Source organism: Zonotrichia albicollis, chromosome 25, assembly GCF_047830755.1.
Source record: "Zonotrichia albicollis isolate bZonAlb1 chromosome 25, bZonAlb1.hap1, whole genome shotgun sequence".
NCBI classification, from domain to species: domain Eukaryota; kingdom Metazoa; phylum Chordata; class Aves; order Passeriformes; family Passerellidae; genus Zonotrichia; species Zonotrichia albicollis.
The window spans coordinates 7,986,241-8,007,023 of NC_133843.1; the positions used below are offsets into that span (position 1 = coordinate 7,986,241).

The 20,783-nt window shown below is 48.2% G+C and overlaps 1 long non-coding RNA gene across 1 annotated transcript in view; it reads right to left on the minus strand.

Annotated features, from left to right (window-relative positions):
* Window positions 1-15,096: 15,096 nt before the first annotated feature.
* The window catches only part of LOC113460121 (uncharacterized), a 30,862-nt gene continuing 25,175 nt past the window's right edge, over window positions 15,097-20,783 (minus strand). The window contains exon 7 of the long non-coding RNA XR_012583736.1: window positions 15,097-17,941. This is a non-coding gene — a long non-coding RNA (uncharacterized LOC113460121). The remainder of the gene's footprint in view (window positions 17,942-20,783) is intronic.

A 20,783-nucleotide genomic window follows, 5' to 3' on the forward strand; every position in this document is an offset into this window, starting at 1 on the left:
GCTGTTCATTCACCACACTGCCTGACTGGGCTGCTTGGCCACGTGCTATGGCTTCTGATCAAGGATTGGATGGGCCTGAATCTTCACAAACAGAAGGAGGGTGGGTGCAGCCAGCACAGATGTGTGTTTGTGCTGTCCTCCAGCCAGTGCCAGCATCCACTGTTACTGTTTGCATCAGCCTTCATGCTGGGCAGAGCCCCAGAAACATGGCCAGCTTGGCTGCCATGTGGGGAGCCTGCAATTGAAGTCACATTCATGTCAGATGCCACATTCCTGCCATGATGCTTGTCTGAGTCCTCCCACATCAGAGAAAGGGTGTCTGAGATGCAAAGACTACCTATACAAACCTTCATCTGACTGACCAGAAAATATCTTTTTGTGGTAGTGCTGTAACCTTCTTAGAACCATAAGATACAGAGAAGGGACCCCATCCCCAATGAGCAGAGCTACATTATTTGTATGCTGTGATTGTTTTAATATCATCCAGTAATGCCCTAAGAGCTCCTGTAGTATCTCCCAGTCTCCCTATTTCAGAAACTCTGATTTGTTGTGATGCCACAGAAGGTGCCTGGAGTAGTGATGAGTTCACTGACTCCTCCAGGCCCAAAGCAGCTCATAAAAGGCTTCTGCTGTGCCAGTTGCAGCCCAGCAGTTTTTATCACCACACTCATGAAAGATATATTTTTCCTTTCTAAGGGTAGGAGGACATAGTCCCCAAATGAAAATATCATTAACCCTCCTAATAAAACTGGGAAGAAAGAATTCCTGAACAAAGTGTGTCCTGGGCATCTGCAGGACCTAACATCCCCTCTGCTGACCCTTGAGCAGACAATGTCAAGAGAAGTTCAGGCTGAACTAATTTAATATTTTCATTAAGAAAATTTATTTTCAGTTTTGTTCTGAGAAGCCCAACTTATTGTGTTCCTAGAATGAGGTATGGTTCTGTTGTTCTAGATCTGCCTTTTAGGAGAATTACAGACATTTTCAAATGAGGCAACCCAATTTTGGGAATAGTGGAGTAATTTTGGGAGTTTGGGAGTAATGAAACCTGGGGGCAGCCTCGCAGAAGTGCCTGGGGAAATTAATTGTATTGCATGCTGAGGGAAAGGAGAACTCTCCTTTCCAAGCGTCATTGGCCAGGATCCTCTCCAAAGGTGACACTCTATACATTCATTAAATCCTGCCCTTGATACCTTCCTGTTATCAACCTTGTCAGACTGGGCTGAGACTTGTAACACTAATTCACTCCTGTAAGCTGGGCTGAGTGCAAGAAGGAGCAACTGAACTGCCACAAGTCCCAGCCACAGCATTCCTGTTTCACCAAGTTTTGTTCTATACAGCTTCCCAGGAGCTTTCTCCTAATGAAAATAGATTTCCAAAATATATTCTCAAAATACCAGTCAGCTGCAAAAAGGTATTCATTCATTCACATTTGCCAGGTTTTGAACAAGCACCCAGGAACATTGCATTAATGGAAAAGAAGGAAGTATTACAAAGAAGGTTCAATAGCAGACGTCTTGCAGTATCAGGCAGGACTTTGGTGCACAGGAAGAGCAGCTTTGTGCTTGTTCATCTTTGCCAATGTGGGCAGGAGGTAAGCCTGGCCCTGCTACCATCTCAGCCTGATGGAGATAGAATATCTCTCTCATACCACCATGGGTAATTTCAGGTTTTCTTAGCTGAAAATTCACATTTTTAACTTCACCAAGACCAACAGCTTATGATTCAGTTCACATCCACAGAAAACTGGCCAGTCTGCATTCCAAGACTGTATGCAATGAAGAGTTTACCACATCTCTCAGCTCCTTGTTCCAATGGTCAGTTATTCCCACTGTTAAAAACAGTTCCTTTGTTTCAAGCCCACCAGCCACCAGCTTTGCTTTCCAATCCCTGGATATTTTTCTGTCTTTGTCTGCCCTCTTAAAGAGTCTTTGCATTCAAAGTATTCCCCCACATCAGTTCTCACAGACCACAATTAAATCACCTCTTAAAAACTAGATAAAATAAACAGATCTTGTTCCATTTGTCTCTCACTGAGAATGATTTCTAGCCCTAGGATAATTTTCTCATTCTTTCCTGAGTCTTTTCCAAGTTTTCAGTGTCACTCTCAAGCATAAGCAGTAGACCTGAATGTGCCATTTTGCTGATGATGTCACTAAAATCACATACAGGAGCTGTGCCACCTCCATGATATTCCATTTGTGCATGTCAAGGTCCTGTCTAGCCTAGTGGCAGTGCGACTGTCTGTTCTGGGGTTTTAGCTGAAGCCAGGACCCTCACAGGAGTCCCCATTCTCCCTGTTCCATCATGGCAGAGTGGCCTGCACATCTCATATCAAGCCATCATTAAATGTTGACTGAAGTGTCCCTGATTTTCTGTATTCCAGTCCCTGTGAACCCCTCATCCCTCCAGCTTGATTTCTTCCTGTACCACCAAGTATCTGTCTGTGTTTTTCTTTAGATAAGGTTTTATCCCATCCCAGACAACCATTCTGTGATGTCAGTAATCCCATAAACAATCTTTTCCCATGATGTTCTTGTTCTTGCAGCATACCAGTTGCTTCCAAGAGAGAAAGAAAATCCATGACATCCCTTTGCAGTACAGACCAGGTGATTTCTATGGCATTAAGTTAGGTATTTCTAAAATGAGAATGTTTTAGGAAGCATCACAGGCAGTCCAATGTTTGCATTCTGGGAAGGGCATCATGGCCTTGGCAGAGAGAGTGCATCCCACTCTGAAAAAGCATCGAAAATACTGAAAGAACCTTCCATTTGGAGGGATCCACATTTCTTCTCCAGCCACAGAGAATCCCAGAGAGCTCCTAGACTAGACAGCAAAGTAGCAAAGTGAGGCAAAGCCAAATGACAAAGTCTAAATTTTCAATTAGCAAACAAGTGTAACAGAATTAGGCAATCACAGAATATCCTGAGCTGGAAGGGACCCACAGGGATCATGGAGTCCAACCCCTGGACCTACATAGACACCCCAACAATCCCAGTCTGTGCCTGACAACATTGTCCAAATGCTCCTGGAGCTCTGGCAGCCTTGGGGCTGTGACCCTTCCCTGGGGAGCCTGGGCAGTGCCTGCACCCTCTGGGGGAAGATCCTGTCACTGTAACCAGAGAGCAGAGATCAGCAACGGCCCCTCCACTGACACTTGTGAGGAAGATGTAGATTGTTTCCTCAGGAATTTATGGAGTCAATGAAATGCAGCTTTCCAATCCTCCAAAATTCTTGATCCTAACCCTAACCCTAACCCATTTCTGCCTGTACCTTTTAGGAGAGCTCAGGATCCTCCTGCAGCCCCAGAGCAGTTGGAGCCAGGGCAGCAGAATCACTATGCACCCACCCTGGGCACTGTGGCTGCCCCTCGTCCCACCCCCACCAGGTGCTCACACTTTCCTCCAGCTCCCCTCACTACACATCTCACAGGGATCCTTCCCATCTCGATGTTAAGGCTCTTAGTTAACAAAGTATTCAAGAGGTTTTGGTGCCTTTTAGTAATGCACTTAGAAATATCTTTGATATTAAGAGGTGAACTTCAATGAAGTATTTTGGCAAGGGAGGAGCATGGAAATGTCAATTGGATTGTACCTGTTTGAGCTGTATTGCTGAGGGGACAGTCAAGCCCTGTGAAGCCAGAGACAACCTGCAAGATTTCAGCAGAGAAGCTGGGTGGGTTCCAGAACCACCAGTCTGACCCCAGAGCCCTTCACTGTCTCCCTGCAAATCCCACCTGGCTCTGCACATGGCCAGGAGAGGGGTGGGCTGAAGCTGTGTGAACGGAGGCTGTGTGAACTGCTTGGTGAACCATAAATTGCATTGTCTCATCCACAATCAGCACGGGGCAGCCTGTGCCCCATGTTCTCTGATGGGCAGCCTGGGCAGAGGCCAGTGGATTTCTGATGAAATAGTTAAAACAGAGTATTTGAAGGAAGGGGAGAGTGAAGTCAGCTGAGAAAAGGGAATAGTGCTCCCAGACATTAAGGATAATGGAATGGGGAACTACCACAAGTTGTGAGGCCCCCACTCCAGAGTAAACCCAGACCTTCATCTCAGGGCAGAGAGGAGGACCCCAGCATGGGTTCCACATGGGTATCAGCTAAAGAGGTGGCAGTCTGCACACCTCTGACCAGCCCAGACCAAGGGATGAGGTCTCAGGAGCTGAGAAAGGCTTTGTTTTCAGAGGAACGGGCTCACAGAGGGTACCCTTTGGGGACAAGATGAACCCCTGAATCTTTCCTGGCACCATCTCATCAGAGCTGTGCTTTCCCCAAGCATCAGAAAGATGCATTCAGCTCTTGCTGCTTGTTTGACTGTACCAAAACATCCTGCACATCTCACTGCTCCCACCATCCATCCACAATAACCCAGCAATTGCCAAGCAAAGGAAATAACCAACTCTGGAGCAGCTGTGTCTCAGATGGCAAAAGCTGGTAAGAGGCTCTTCTAGCTTTGCTGGATGGATTTTGTACCTCTATTTCTTTCACTCCTTTGGTAAAAGCCAGTTCCTGACCCAGGACCTGGCCTTTGGGGCCCAGGCCACCCTGCAGCTCCCACACCAACACACACAAACCCTGCAAGGAGGAGAATCTGGCAAGAAGACTGGGAAATATTGTCACTTCAGCTGAGGTCACTCTGCACCCCATCTTCTACCCAAGAGACCTCAAATGAAGGCACTGGAAAATAACACTGGAACAAATTCAGATGTTACTCTCCAGCCTGTCATTACCCTGAGTCAGACAGAGACAAGTGAAGAGCCTCTACCCAGGCTAGATTGCAATTGGAGTGATGGAAAAGACCATTAGGTCATCTGGGCCATCTCTCCCCGCCAACACACGCCTGTTCTCTGCTTCGTGTTATCTAGTGCTGAGCTTGGAGTGAGTCAAGTGATGCAGCTTCCAGTTTCCCATGGGAGACTTTTCCTAATAAAACTAATAGCTGAGATGGAAACATTTCATGATATCCTGCCTAAATATGCTGTTGCTCACATTCATCCCATTACTCTTGCTGATCATCCCTCTGAAAGCACATCTCTCCTTGGTGTTCATGCCCATCACCCTCCTGCTGACAGTTACAGTCAGATTTTCCATGGGTTGCCATCTAGACAAGCTGCATTTTACTGCTTGGTGGTAATGACTCCAGACTCAAGGCTGCAAATAACTTTCTTTGTCCTTGGAGCCTTTGGACCCCTCCTAAGAAACTAGATTTCCCAGATATTCTGCAAAGGGAAATTATCTGAAGATTTTTTGTAGAAAATAGCGCTTAGAGAGATGGACCATTGAGTCAAGTTTCTCATGATAATTCTTCATCTTTTAATCTGATCTAGTTTTCCTTCTTTAAAATTTATTGTTTGATTTCTCCAGGAATCTCCATCCTGTTTCTACACTTAGTTACAGCTTGAAGCCCCAACAAGGCACATGATGCCACTTGGAGGAATGCTCCAGGTGCCAGGTGACTTAAAGTTATGCACTTTGTAAACAGACTCTGTCATTTCCTTGCAAGGTAAAAGGTGGGGGAAAAGGGAGAGAGGTAAACCCATAGGTTGATGTCTTTAGGAGCAAGAGATGAAACTTTCAAAATGTTTCAGTGCACACAGCCTGGCTCCTTCCCTTCACTGTGAATAAGTGGCTTATAAAAATAAGTGGGTTTTAGGGTTGCGTAAGCCCAACGTAGAGCAGTTCTCCAACATTAGATGCTGCAAGAGTGGGGAATCCCCTCAGTCCCGGGTGACCTCAGTGTGGTGTGTGCTCCTTGCCCACCTGGTGCTGCTCAGTCCTTGCAGGTGAGTGGAGCACCCTCTGCTCCTTGTGGCTTCCTCCAAGGACACAACTGGGACCATTGGGGCAGCAGTGAAGAGTATGGAGAGGAAGGACCTGAATGAGTCAGAGACACACACAGGGTGTGTCATATCACAGGTTTTTCCTCAGAATTGGACCTGGTTCTCAAAACACTTCTTACCATTAGCTTCTGACAAAAAACCTTGCCATGCAAAATCCTGCCATGCCGTATCAATGCTACCAGCCTGAAAGGCCACTGTCCCTGAGGGGAGCAGTGTCTTGCAGGGAGCAGGATGAGCCACAATCCAAGACTGAGCCTCTGTGTAGCACAGATAAACAGAGCTGTGCCTGCAACAGGAAATTAATTTAAATTTAGAAGAAATAATTTTTTCCCTTGGTTGAATGAGATGGGAGATCCTCCTTCTGTTCTTCATTAAGCAACAAAGGGTGAAACCAACAGCAAATTGTGTGCAAACCACCCAACCGCGGCCCTGAACTCCTGAAACATCTTTATTCACTTAATCTGGGATTCAGGAAATTCTCATCCAAGCCAGTTTTATTGGGTGGTTTGCACTGAGCTCTCAGCCTCCCAATCAGTAACAGATGAACAATTTTGCATAACATTTTTCTCCTGGATTTTTGGCTCTGCTCCTCCTTTCTAGCGGCTGATGAAGCAGGCTTGTTGTTCACCCTTTCAGAGACGTCAGCCTTGTTCTGATTCTGGGAATGGACAAAGGCTGCCCTGGGTCCTGATCAATGCCAAGTCCTACCTTTCTGGATTCACCTCCATTGGTGGCTCATCTCCCCATCTCCTTCCTAATTCCTTCCTCCTGCTGCTTCCAGAGCTGGCATCAGGTACTGAGCCCTTAAAAAACAGCCCAAACCAGGTCCCAGCTGCTGGAGGGCAGCAGTAGATGCTGATAAACTGCAGCAGCCTGACTGTATGGGAATCTGCTGAAAGGACACAACAGGCACAGGTGCAGCTGTGGCTGGAGCTGCATGAAGAGGAGGGTTGCTCTGGGGGATGACCTGCCCCTCAGCCCTTCTCCAGGCAGGTGGCTGCTCAGCTGGTTTTCATTGTTCCCTCCTGGGCAGAGATGTTGGGCCTGGGAGCAGAGCTTGGTTGGGCTCTGTGCCACTGGGATGTCTCCAGCACTAGTGTCCATATTGGTCCATTACCCCATGCTCGTGAGGGTGACCCTGGATGTGGAACGTGCTGTGCCTGCAGACCTGTTGTGCAGTGTGAGGACATGTGTGCCAGAAGTGGTGGGAATGAGTCAGTGCATGCTCCCACACCCATCCCTGTGGCCAAGGTGTGCCAGCCCACAGGACTCCCCTGCCCCACTGGGAATGCACAGCATTTGGACCACTGAGAGAACGGAAAAGGGTGAGACCCTGGAAAAAAGGGCCTGGAGAAATCCCAGCTCTTTGGCAAGGGACTGTTTATGTGTGCACACCATGGCCATGCACGTGTGTTACTTGTCAGCATCTCTCTGCCTCCACCCCTGTGCCTTGGCTGTCCAGACCTGCCCGGACTCAGCTGGCAGCCAGTCAGGAAATGAAATAGGTGCTATGTCCCTGCCTTGTGCCCCCTCATGGGTGGGCTCCCTCACCTGTCCATCACACCCCTCACCCTTGCAGACCCTCTAGCAGCCGATTTCACAGGAGGATGTTGTTGCCTTGATGTTTCAGCACTGCCAGTTCCCAGAATAACTGGGTCCTGAGGCTGGGGAAAAACACTTTGCTCAGCTGATGTGTTTGCTCAGACGCTTGAGCACAGGCTTTTAATATTATAATGCCTCTGAGATCTGGGACTTAGAGGGGGATTTGCTGCCATGTGCCTGACAAAGAGGAGTGACCTCAGCGACACCAGAGAGCAGAGAGTATATAAAACCTTTCTGGGCTCTGTGTAGGAGCGCCTCTTCCCTTTTTGGCTGCTCTCAGCTCCATCTGCTCTCTCCACACATGGGTGTCCCTGATAGTCCCTCTTGGGTGGAGAGAAGACCCGGCAGGAGATGAGTGCTCACACACATGGACTTCACATTATTTCCCAGTTTCATGCCCTGAATTTTAAGCACAAGAGTGATTCCCCTCATTCCAGCAGGTCTGCACCTTCTCCATCCTTCTTCCTCTCCATCCTCCAGCTTATCTGCATGAACTGCTTTCTCCATGCAGTGGCTCTCCAAGGGTGAAGGTCCTCCCTTCCCCCTCTCTCCTCTTACCCACAGGGACCTGATTCTGACTCTGTTTTTTACCCCCTCTCTCAGGTCTCTCCTAAGTGGTTGGGTGATCACCACTGTTGCAAAGTTGGAACTGCATCAAATCAACATGTCAAAGATCATATTAGACATTCCTTCACTCACCCTGTGAAATATTGGCCATTTTCTGACACATGGAGAAAAGTGAGTTGCAAACCCAATGGGAAAGGCAGGAAAAACAGTCATTAATAACTGTACTTAATTACAAACTAATTTCTTGAAAAATGTGTTTGAAAGCAGCTGGCAACAAGTTGAGCTGTGTGGAAAGTTTGAAGAACACCAGACCAGACATTAATAAGTCAACAGCCTCCAGTAAAGGTCAAGCTCTGGAAATATTTAAAGGTCCCTTAATAAAATGAATTTTAGCTCCAATGCTGAATTAAAACTTGATTGCAAATCCCCAGAAAATAGACTCACTCCCCACAGACATACTGCACATGTTTGAGGGAGACTTGCTTTCCAAAAAACCACAAGCTCCCCATGAGGTTCCCCAAACCATCTCTTCTAGTGACCTCCTTCTGGCTGGAAACACCCCACAAGCACCTTCTTTCTATCAAGGGCTATTGTTAGACCAACCTCTCAAAATTATCAACTGGCATCTGTAGTGCAGCATAACCTCTCTAAAAGCCTGGTGCCATTGGTGAAATCTCATCTGAAACCCACACTTGGGCATGAAGAGGGATGATCTCTTGGGAAGACCTGCAGAGATGCTATGACCATACACAGTGTTAACAATTATATTTTTGGAAGGGACCACACATTGCTTGCTTCCAGCAGCCCAACAACATCGCTCTTACACTGTTCCTGTTGGTTTAACTGAACTCTGAAACACGAGGATATGGACAGGTATGGCTCATGTTGTGAGTCCCTGCAGTTCTGTCAGGAGCAAGGATCTTTCCCTTTGCCACACCAGGAATCATGTCCTGGGGGTAGGAGCTGTTCACCAAACAAAAAATTCCCAAGAAGAAAAAGAAAGAAAAATATCTATCTGTAAAGGGTGACACTCACCCAAGAGACACTGGAGAAAGCCAATCCTAGCAGACACATTCTGTGCCTCTGTGCTTGCCATATTTCATTGTTCTTTGGTTGTTTGTTCTCCAACCCTGTCCTTATCCTGGCCTTCAAGAGCACCCCTCAACAGGTACTGTGCAGGAGAACCTGTGTGAGAACACCAGGAATGCCTTGACACTTATAGTCAGAGAGGCACATATACCAGACACCCTCCTTGTGGAGAGGCACATACCACCAACTCATCCCATTACAGCCGCTATCACCTCCCGTATTAAGGTCCCCTGCTCAGGTTGTGTGGCATTGCCCCAAAAGCTTAGATCCCAGATGGGCATGGGAAGAGCCTTCCTGGTCCTGCGGTGTGGGAGCCACATGCTGAGCCTTCACACAAACCACCCACTGCTTACCCACCCTGGCTGCTACTCCTCTCTGCTGCAGTCTGCTAAGTGACACGGATCTCCCCAGGAAGTGGGGCTGGGACAAGCCAGGAGCTCACTGGTGGATGGCACACAATATCTCTGAACATGTCATGCATATTTGACTGTGTGTAAGCTGGTACCTCTGAGCTCTCCCACTTCTGCTGGCTCATCTGCCCACCTAGTTCTGAGGCAAATGCAAATCTCAGACCCTCCCAGGCTCCTCAGCCACTTCGAGAGCAGCTGGAATGAAGCAGGAGCTTCCAGGTCTGCAGGAGGTTGTGAAAATCTTGGTTTCAGAAATAGCAAAGTGTTTGGACAGAAGGTGCTTCCAAAACAACACATCTCAGTAGCTTTCCTTATTTGAAAGGTTTCATGACATTTGTGTCCAAATCAGACAAAGGCATTTTCCTATGATTTCAAACTTTTCAGGGGAGGCACTTCTGCCACTTGACAGCAAAATATTGCCAGTGCCAACAATCACAGAATCAGAGAATGGTTTTGGTTGAAAGATGCTTTAAACCTCTTATCATTCCATCCCCCTGCCATGGGCAGGGACACCTTCCACGAGATCAGAATGCTCCAAGCCCTCTACATTTCTTAGAAGACTTCCAGGAATGGGAAATCCATAACCTCTCTTTTCAAGATGTTGGCAAGGCTTTGGAGACACAGGAGCCACATGTCTGACCACCAGAACATTGCTCTGTTCTCCTTTTCTTCTCCTGGCACATCTCCTGCAGGAGGGGGAGACAGGTGCAGTATCACATTCAATCATTAACAGAGAGCTAGGAAGCAGCAAAATAAAATTCCCAAGCCTTTCACACAAGTGGCAGTGATTTTCAATAGAAATTGTGAGTTACCCATTTCTAATCCCAGCCTTGGACTGGTTTGCTGGAGCTGGGAGAACTGTTCCTGTCCTCCACTTGCTATTCAAAGGTGCTTGGTCCACCTTTGAAGTATCTGTACAAGGAGAGACCAAGCTCCAAATCCAGACCCAAAGGTTGCATGGAGCAAACAGAGAGAATGGGTTTGTCTGGAGTTCATTTCAGGTTTCCTTTCCTTCTGCCCCACATCATTTCAGCCCTCCCCTTTCATCCAGGAGATGGCACAGCAGATGCTACTTCTGGGGAGACACCAGGACCAGCTAGGTGATCTGTGTGCTTGGAAATCTTGCTTTCAGATCAACTATCCCCTTATGCCAGACAGAGTTTGATTGGCTCATTTATCCATTTTGGGGGACACATTACAAGAAAAGAGGGAGAAAGAGAGAGAAACTCTCCTGTAAGCCAGGGAAAAGAAATGGAACTACAGAGGAGAAATTCTGGTAATGAGAATGGGCTCAAGTCTTTGGGGACCCAAGGCAACAAAATAGTGACAAATTTTGTCTTTTTTGAAGGTAATTTTTTGGATCAGACAGAAACAGCACACTGACATCTGGCCATCTTCAAGCAACCCCTAAGATCCAAGGGGCTTTACCAAAGCAGAGCACAGCACACCCATGGGGAAACCCTTGTGTCTGATGGCACAAGTGAAAGTGACTTCAGAAGAAACATGAAATGTCTTTCCAGGAGTTGCTGTGGACTCAGTTCCTTGGCCTCCATCACATTTACCGCTAAGGTACACATCACATCTCACATCCACCTGGAAAACAGCGGTACTGCTCTGTGCCATGACTAGAGGCTATATTGACACAAATGCTTGCATTCCTCCAGCCAGAGGAGTCCTTCCTTGGTACAACCTTGTTGTATCTTCATAGAAGATTATGGCATTGGAGCTCATTGGAGCAGAAGCAGGGGAGAAGAGGAGGGTTGAGGTGAGGGAATGGGAGGGGAGAGGACAGGACAGGACAGGACATGAGAGGACCCTGTTAGCTGTTGTTATGCCAGGAGAAATATTGTGCACAAACTGTTGCATGTGGTCCTGCCTGAATTACTGCGCCACGCACCACAAAAGCCACCAAGGATGTCCACCCAGCAGGGATGTGCTGCTTTTGAGGTGCTCCAGGACCCAAGGGAAAGTGTGGCTGCTCTAACAGCCCACATCAGAGGCTTAATTCCCCTTAATGTTTTCCACCTGGAGAGACTAGGAGATGGCAGAGACCACAAGGTCCTGGGAAATCACCTCTTTATCTTCCTCTGGCCTCAGTAGTGGATGGAGGCAGGAATGGGGACACATGGGCTCACAGACAGAGGGCTAAGACATCCTGCTGCAACATCACCAGCTATTTCTGTGAGTCTGTCCCTGGCCCACAAGCCAAGCACTGGTAGCCAGTGTTCTGCTGCCAGCCACTGTGTTTATGAATCAACAGTTCAGTATTTTATGACTTGGGCTGAGGTGATCAGTCCCCTGCAGCTGGACTGCTTGGCTGGGGTGAGTCACCTCCCTGCCCATGGGTCCTGCTGGTTGCAGGGTGACAAATGGCAAATGGCCATGAGGTAACAGCTCTTGAGGGCTTTTCATGCAAAGCCAGATTGTTCAAGCCTTGCTCCAGCGTCCAAAACTCAGAACTAATGGGAAATGCTGCAGGCAGCCTGCAAAGAGCTCTGCAGTACCACAAACAGCCCAGGCTGCAGAAAGACATCACCGACTCCAGCTGATATCAGGCAGAAAACCTCTTGGACCCCGCCTTCCGCAGCGGAAAGTGAATCTGCTTTCTGGGAAAGGAGATGATCTCTGGGCTCTGTCAGGGAGCCTTGCCCTTGACATCTTAGTATCAGCTGGGACAGACCCAGCTCAGTCCTGTGGGCTGCCACCCAGAAAAGCCAGAGTGCCATGTCCCCACCTCCTCTGCCCAAGGCCAGTACAGAGCATCCATGGGGCTGCCAAATAGCTCCTTCACCTTGACCCTGAATCCCTGTTCCCCACTGGGCAGTGAACGCTCTCAGCTGTCAGTGTAGCAGAACTGGGTGAGCAGTAAGTCAAGGGCTTGGAAGTTTTTCCTGTGTGCAATGATTCATGACTTATGTTTGTCAGTAGATGGGAGTGTTTGGAGAGGATCCAAGTCATCATGAAACATTTACAAATCCCAGACGTTTTGTGGATTTCACCACAAATTATCTTCTGTCCCACACAGCCAACCCACATGTTCATCGACATTTCTGAGCTGCAGTTTATTAATCCTCTCTTTCCAGCAATGGTGTGAAGATAGTAATGGCCAGCAAGAGGGGACATGCCACTGGAGTTGTGCCAGCTGGACACAACAGAAGGTTAGTGTCTGAAGGCCCAATGACTCCTCTCTTCTCCATGGCTCCTTCACCTTGCTCAGCAGTCAAAGGAATATGGATCAAGACTTCCCTGGGTGAGAAGGAAGAAAAGACTGTTCCTAAGAGGGCAAAGGCCATGCCAGCTCCTTCAAAAGACCTGTCTGAGAGCATCTATGGAGAGGTGTAGTAGAAACATAAAGTTGAAATGAGGGGTCAAAGCCTAAGAAGAGGTGTCAAAATGGGATAGAAGGGTATCAGGCATTGATGGCAGCAAGACCATTGAGATTGCAACACATCTGTGAATAGTTTTTCAAGACCCACATACTGGGAAAATAAACAGCAGCCTAAAATAAAGAACAGCATAAAATTAAGGAGAGACTGTGCCCAGGGAAAAGGAGTCTAAAGGAGTCTTTAAAAAAATGAGGCAAAAGTGATATCCATGGGACCCACATGAAAACACAGTTCAGCTCCTAAATGTATCCAAAGCCAGTGCATGGGCAACAGCTGAGAGCCCAGGAGATGTGAGGACTCACCAGCTGACATCCCTTCTCCTCTCTAGTTTGAATGCTGGACATTTGTCCAGGTGGGTGTGAGACACTGAGTGTCTGAAAACAGTTTTGTTTGAAACCAAATAACCTTTTTCTTTACCTTTGCCTCTCACAGATATGGTAAAATATGTGGGATATGGGAAAACACGTGAGGAGATCTGTGGAAACATTTGCATGTGTGCTGGGGGCAAGTCTCAGCTTGCAATTCTGAAGGGGGCAAAACCCCATCCTTTTGAATGGCATTTCAGGCTGATCCCTCAAAGAAGGTAGAGATCCCACTTAACCTGAAGCTTTGGGATGTAACTGAGTAGATTTTTTTCTCCCCTACTTTACACTGCAGGCTGTCCCTCCAGTACAGGGTGCAAAGGAAATCTGGCTTGCTGGAGAATTTGTTCATGGCCTCTCTACTTACAGTGACTCTCTGGGACAGGACACAGCTCAGCTTTCCTGCTCATTGAGCATAGGAAACAGACCCATAAAGGTCATGGAAAGCTGTTCATACCTCTCTAAGTGAGGTCCTGGGGAAGTCTCTCACCAGAGGAAATTATTCACCAGGCAATGAAGGCAAGAAGGTGGACCCCTGAGGAGGACTGCTCCTCTAAAGGTTCATCTGAGAGGGACAGTCCCTTTCAGGCTGATGCTGGGATGCTCATAGTGTTCAGGGAACAGCAGTCCCCATCTTACTATGCCCTGGTATCTCCAATTCGTTCATTATATCTGATTCAGATTTTCTCTCTTGCAACAGCCAGTGCCTCTGGCAACAGTCAACGGCTAACACTGCCAAGATGTGCATCCTTGTGGAGTGGCTCTTGGCTGCCTCCAGCCTTCAGTTTTGGAGCTGAAAGTCTATTCCTGATATTTTAATGTCTATCAGCTCCTACACCTCGCCAGCGTGGGTAGATAGTGAAATACAGCAGGTAGAAATTAACTGCCACCCTCCACGAGAGCCCATGGTGAAGCCTGAAACCAGACAGTACCACACATGGTGGCAGGTGCAAAGCCTGGCCCATGTCTGGGCAGGTAATTATTGGCTCGCTTTGGCCATCCCTGCCCCCCATGCTGCGGTCATCTCCCCCCACCCTGGAGATGCCAGGTTTTACACCTGTGCAGGTTTTACACCTGTGCCAGGTTTTACACCTGTGCAGAGGAAGCGCTGACAGGACCCAGCCAGTTGAGCCCGGGGTGCCTCTTCATGCCATGAGCAGGCAGCAGGGCACATTGCACCTTTTGCTGCCAAACGCTGAGGAATGTCCATGTCCAGCCAGTGACCGAGGTGCCCCCAGGTGTTAGACACCTACCAGAACTGGATCCCAGGGCTGCCATCCCATGGCTGAAAGCCAAGGCTTTCAGACTGCAGCCAGCCTCTGTCAGGACCCTCATAAGGTCGTGCTGATTCCAGCTAATAAGACTGTGCAAATCATGAGAAAAATAGTAAATTACATAATCTAACCTCCTGGGTATCTTAGGCCTTTGATATTTGCCTTGATTTTTCTATATTAGGGCTAATAATTTGGCTCAAGCTTCTCTTCCAGATAGCAACGCTACTGGATTGCACCAGCACTGCTTCATTGAAAAAAATCCTTGCCTCACTGCTCAGTTGGGATTTCATGGTGCTGACAGCAGGACCATTAATAATGAACCCATTTTTTGATGTATTTTTAACACAGAATGATTTACCAGGACTTTCACAACTGTTTTGACAATAAGCTTCTCTTGGAGCAGTGTGGGAAGCTGCAGGAAGAACCAAGTCCCAAAACTGGCAGGAGGAGGAGATGGGACAACCTTGTCAAGTCCATCCAGGGCAGGGGACTGCCAGATCACAGAGGGACAGGGCAAGATGGAAGGCATTCTCACTCCTCAAAAAAGGGACAGTGTGGCTGTGAGAGAAATTTCAGTGACCACGTTTCCTCAGCACAAGTCCCAGGACGTCCTTACTGAATAGAGGACAGGGGCTGGATGTTTCTCTGGAGCACCCCCATTTGTCAAGCAGAGTAATCATAGTAAAATTACATAAGAATTGTTGGCTAGGAGATCAAGTCTCCTGATCCAGGCTTTAAAATGGCTCTTTAGGGTTAGCAGGAGAGCAGCTTGCTTGCACCATCGATGGATTTTCCTCAGCCCCCCTCCAGCTGGCCACTCCCTCCCACAGCTCTGGGGAAACCAACGTAGCCCTCCCACACCAGCATACGGATGAGCCCAGCCCCCCCCTTCCCGGTGAATGAACTCTAAAAAACTTAAAGCTCAGTTATTTCTTTTCTCCCATTCTCAGAGTCCTTCTGAATATCTGCTCCAGCTTCTCAGGCTCCAGGGATTTGGCTCTGGCAAATAAGCTCAGGCAAGCAGGAGCTGACTGTTACATGACCCTTCTTGTAATTTTCTGGAAATCTCGTCTGTAGGATAAACAGACCAATGTTAACCTTTATACAGTAAATAAAACTCCAGTGAATGTGGCCACTTATCATGTCTAAAAGATGCATTTTTACTCCTAATATTAACACATTTTAAAAGAAATATTTCTTTGGCAAAAGCAAAAAAAAAAAAAATTTGTTTCCTGTTTCAGTAAATAGACACCATGGCAGAGCAATTCCATCTGATACTTACTCCCTGCTCCATACAGCTGATCCCCCTTTATCTCTGTTTACTGCAGAGATACTATTAAATACCTTCAGCCACTCCTGCTTGCAGATTTCCAGAGAGCCCATGTCCTGTTTATAGCATCTCTGCCAAGGCTGCTTATGCAGGAGCTCCAAACAGATGAGAGAAAAGGTTGAGGGGGAGATGCTGAAAGAAGGAGGTGGAAAAATGTCTGCTGCCACCTCCAAGCACATTGCACTGAGAGGGAATATTTTCATGTCTATCAGCTCTTACACCTCCCCAGCCTGGGTAGATAGTGAAATACAGCAACAGAGAATCTCAAAATCAGAAAGGTTTGGGTTGGGTAAAGCCCATCCCATCCCAGCCCCTGCCATGGGCAGGGACACCTTTCACTGTCCCAGGTTGCTTCAAGCCCTGTTCAACCTGGTCTTGGACACTTCCAGGGATGGGGAATCCACAACCTCTCTGGGCAACCTGTGCCAGGGTTTCATCACCCTCACAGTGAAGAATTTCTTCAGTCTTCAGTATAGCCAAGTATATCCTCCAGTCATCCCGAATGCATCCAGAGAGTGACTGGATGAGGTGTCCAGAGAAACTGGGTTGTGTTGGTGATGGAGGGACCTGCCCTAGGCTGTGGCTGCTGCAGTGTTGTCCATTCCCACAGCCATTCCTGCACTGATCACTAGCTTTGCCTGAGCATCAGAAGTTCCTACAGCCCCTGTGAAGCCCCTGATGCAACCCCTGCTTAGAGCTTGGACCCTGGGGCTCTCAGCACATTCAGCAGAGAAGCAGGGAAGTCTTTGGAGCCTGATTTATTTTGCTCTTCCCAGCTGTTTTGTCCAGATGAAGCAAGGCTCTTCCGTTCTGTTTGAAAAGGACTGCACCCACTCAGCCATCTGCATGCTGCTGTTGGGGATCCGTGTGGCCATGAGCTGTGTGAACTGTGCCAGGGTACAGTTGCAACAACTGCACACCTCTGGGAAAGATCTCTCATGATACCTACTGGGGACTTCAGCCCTCTATCCCTTCATTAGACACCCACAGAGATTTCTCACTTTCCCTCAACCTAAAAGGGATCTGCGTTGTTTTAAGCCATGTGTTTTCTAGGCAAGAGAGTTTATGAAAGCAATAAAAGGCAGAATGATGATTAAGGGAGACAGGGAGGGGTTTGCCCATCTTGCTGAGAGCAATCTTGGTTTTGTTTTTGGGCCAGTCTGCCTGACATGTGATGTTTCACGTCACATCTGGCTTGCAATTAAGATGGAATGCAAATGCTTCCAGCCTCAACTTGGTTTCCTATAATGGGCTGAGCCTCTTTGAGCACCACCAGGGACTTGTGGGACACGAGATATGGGGAGGATGACTTGTCCTTGTGCTTTTGCAGCAGGATGACTGAGAAGCCTGAATGTCACAGAAATTTTTGTCAGGAACTGGAGAGGCTGCCCAGAGCAGCTGTAGAGTTACTATCCCTGGAAGTGCTCAAAAAACATGTGGATGTAGCATTTGGGGACATGGTTTAGCAGTGGACCTGTTGATGCTGGGTTAATGGTTGGAACTGGTGCAGGGCTTTTCCAGCCTGAATGATTCCATGATCCTGTGACACCAGCTGAAGCCAGCATGCACACTGAGTTTCACAGGATCATGGTGAAGGAGGCAGTTTGCTGCAATGCTCTGCACTGCACAGTCTTGGTTTAGGCATCTGGATCAAGAGATGGATTTGCAAGGCTAGAATACTCCTGTGGTGGACAGGGAAGCTGGAGAGGGGGCCAGGGCAGCTTCCCAATATCCCAGACTGAGAGCATTGGACCAGAGACGATTGATGAACAAGGCAGTCTCCAAGGCACAGGCAGAGATTGGGCAGGGAGGCCCTGGCTGCAGTCTGGAGGCTTTGAGTCTCAGCTGAGACACGGAAGCCCTGAAATGGAAATCCTCTTCTCCTGCCCATGAAAGTCCTCTTCTCCGAGGTGGATTGCTCCCGTCACATTTGACAGTCCCTAGCTGAAAAGCAGAAATGTTGTAGTGTCTCTGAGCTGAGTAACTTGCATCCTATGGGGTCTGTGGTATACACTGCAGCTTGCCTTCAGGCACTGCTGGATGAGGGAAATTCTGTGATTGCTTCCAACTTGATCTTTCCTGGGAAAGGAAAGAGCAAAGATAGTGTGAAGACTAATAGACTCTCCAGTGCTTCTTCAGTGGATACCTCCCAAAATGAGTTATCCTCCATCACTCACAAACCCAGTTTCAGTGCTGAGACTACCACTCACCTCCCAGCCCAACCTGTCTGACCTACAAGTGTGACCTTAGTGTGACCATCTGCTCCATCCCAGCTCAGGGCTTGCTGTGGAGGAGCACAGAGATGGGAGAACACCAGTCACCCCAGCGAGCCTGGCCAGGTCAGCAGCTCAGAGACAGGAGCCTCTCAGAGATGCAGAGCCAATCCTGAAACCTTCACAGTTCAAGCCTCTGCATTGCACTGACCTCAGCAAGGCTTGCAGACTTGAGAGAACCATCCTATCCAGAAGTCTGGCAGACCAGGAGCCACAAGCCCGGCTGGCAGCCACCTGCCCAGAGCTATGTTCTCCTCCGCCCCCCCAAGACAAGTGAGTTTTGTTCAGGGTGTGTGCAGGATGTGGCTCGGTGACCCCTCTGGGCGAGAGGCAGCTGCTGTGCCACTGCTTCCCGGCCGCGGCCGGGCTGTGCGGCAGAAAGCCCTCTTTGTGCTGGGGAAGGTGTCAGGTACTCGCCGTGCAGGAGCTGAATTGGAGCTTTTCATCGGGCCAGAGGCTTACCGGCTGAGGAATGCTGTCTCCGGGCTGGGGCTGGCAGGGAGCTGCGTGCGCCGGTCCCGATGAAGCCACAGCCTGCCCGCCCTAGCCGGGGGCTGTTTGTGGGCTGAGGGCAGCAGGAGCGGTGTCCCCTCGGTGGGGACACAGGGATGGAGTTATTTATAAATGAGCGAGTGTGCAGAACCCTCGGTGGGGAGAAGTTGCTTTGGTCAATGCATCCTGGGCAGGATGCGGCGCTCCAAACATGCCAACCCAGGCTACACCCGAGCTGGGGATGCATCAGAGGTGCATCGTGCCTGCAGGTCCTCAGCAGAAGGCCTGCAGCATCCAGGCATTCCGAGGGACAGCCCAGAGAGACATGTTTTAGGGAATAGTTTCTCACCACACAACACAGAGGATACTTTTGCAAGGGATGCTTTTAAGACACACATTTCAGCCCAGAAGTATAGCTGTGCTTTCAAGTTTACACCGGTTTGAAAAGTTGGAGAATTTGCAGTATTTGGGGGAATGTCTGCTGCTTCAAGCCCCATTTTAATGTCTATTTTGGAGGCAAGGAATCCATAACCCATCTGACAAAACAGTTTTGAATTCTAAATTAAGCTTCTGTGTATCTCAAAATTGACTGTAATGTCTGTTAATAAAACATTTCCCCCGCAATAACAGCAACTACTGTATGAAGGGTTTGGGTTCTAGTTCAGGCAGAGATGACTGATATGAACCAGACAGCAACATACAGAGTTATGGCTACTGCCTGGGTTGTTTATTTGGGCTTTTTTAACAGATATTTTGTCATTTCTGCCGCAAAGTGGCACAGAGGTTTTACCTCAAGAAGCTGTCAGTGATGAGCCATTAACTTCCAGTGATCACTACGCTATTAGCCAGAGTCATTGGGGAGAAAACTGCCTCCAGAACTGCTGGAGGCTGCTCAGTGCTAGAAAGTGGGAACTTCAAATTAAATAAATGAGGAAAGTTCATTTAAAGGGCCCTAAAGGCAAATTCATTTCAGGCCATAGCTTTGATATGGAAGCTGTGGATGTGCCCATCAATGAGGCTCTGAAGGCTGCACAAGTTAAGAGAAAAAGCAGAAATGCCCATGTGGGAAAGAAAATCAACAACATTTGCTGAAATGACAGGGTTTTGTTGCGTATTTGAGCTAAACGAGGCACTTCAGAAAAAGGAAATCCAGCCTTAGCACAGGCAATAGAGACAAATAAAGCATGCCAGGGGCTACCTAACAAGGGAATTACGATGGGATTTCATCAGAGCAAACGGCAAAAAATGTTATAAAATAAAAAGGTACAAAAATAAGCAATGAAAAGACATAAGAATACATAAAATCTGATGTAGGCAGAATCCTGGGAGGGAAACATAGAGTGATGGCAAAAAGTAGGAATGGGAAGCTGAGGGGTTTCTTTGGATTGTTCAGGCCCATAGAAGGTGGGGGTAGAAAGCTACTCTGGATCAGCTCATTTAGGTTTTAAAATGAGCAATGGGGATATCAGAAGAAGATGCTGGAATAAATTGACATGCTGAAGAGCAATAAGTCACTGAGCACCGATGAGGCATCCAAGACTTGTGTAGGAACATAAGAATGAAATGACTGATCTACTGACAGAAATATGCACACGAAGATCTGTGCTCAGCAGCAATCAAAAATAACCAGGGAAATGATAGGACGTGACAGGGATGGGAATGGGTGGAATCTGGAATACATTATGAAGCCATCACAGAGCCAGCAGGGTGCCCTTCTCCGGAGCTGCGCCCTCTCCTGTGTCCTGTCCTGCCCACCCCATGGGCTGTAGGGGGGCAGAGGGACAGAGAGGCTGGGGGTCAGCAGCAGTGGAGTGCACCAGGGACACCAGGAGGGAGGCTGCCTTGGTGGGGCAAGCAGGCAAGGAGGAGATTTTGGGATGAGAATACCCAGACAACTGAGAGTATTACCCAAGAGAAAAGAAGTGAAAGGAGGAGAGTACCCTCCACCTCACCCTCTTCTGTTACCCAAAAATGAGGTGTCAGGGAGTAACTCAGGCAGTAGGCTGTGGGACTCACTGATGTGCTGCAGTGCAGCAGTTCTTGTCTCAGCAGCAATTTGTACCAGCTCTTGTGTCCTCACACAGACAGCACAGCTTGTCCCGTGTTCCAAGTGCAAGGGAAGGTTGCAAACTGACTTCTTTGGGCTGCTGAAAGAA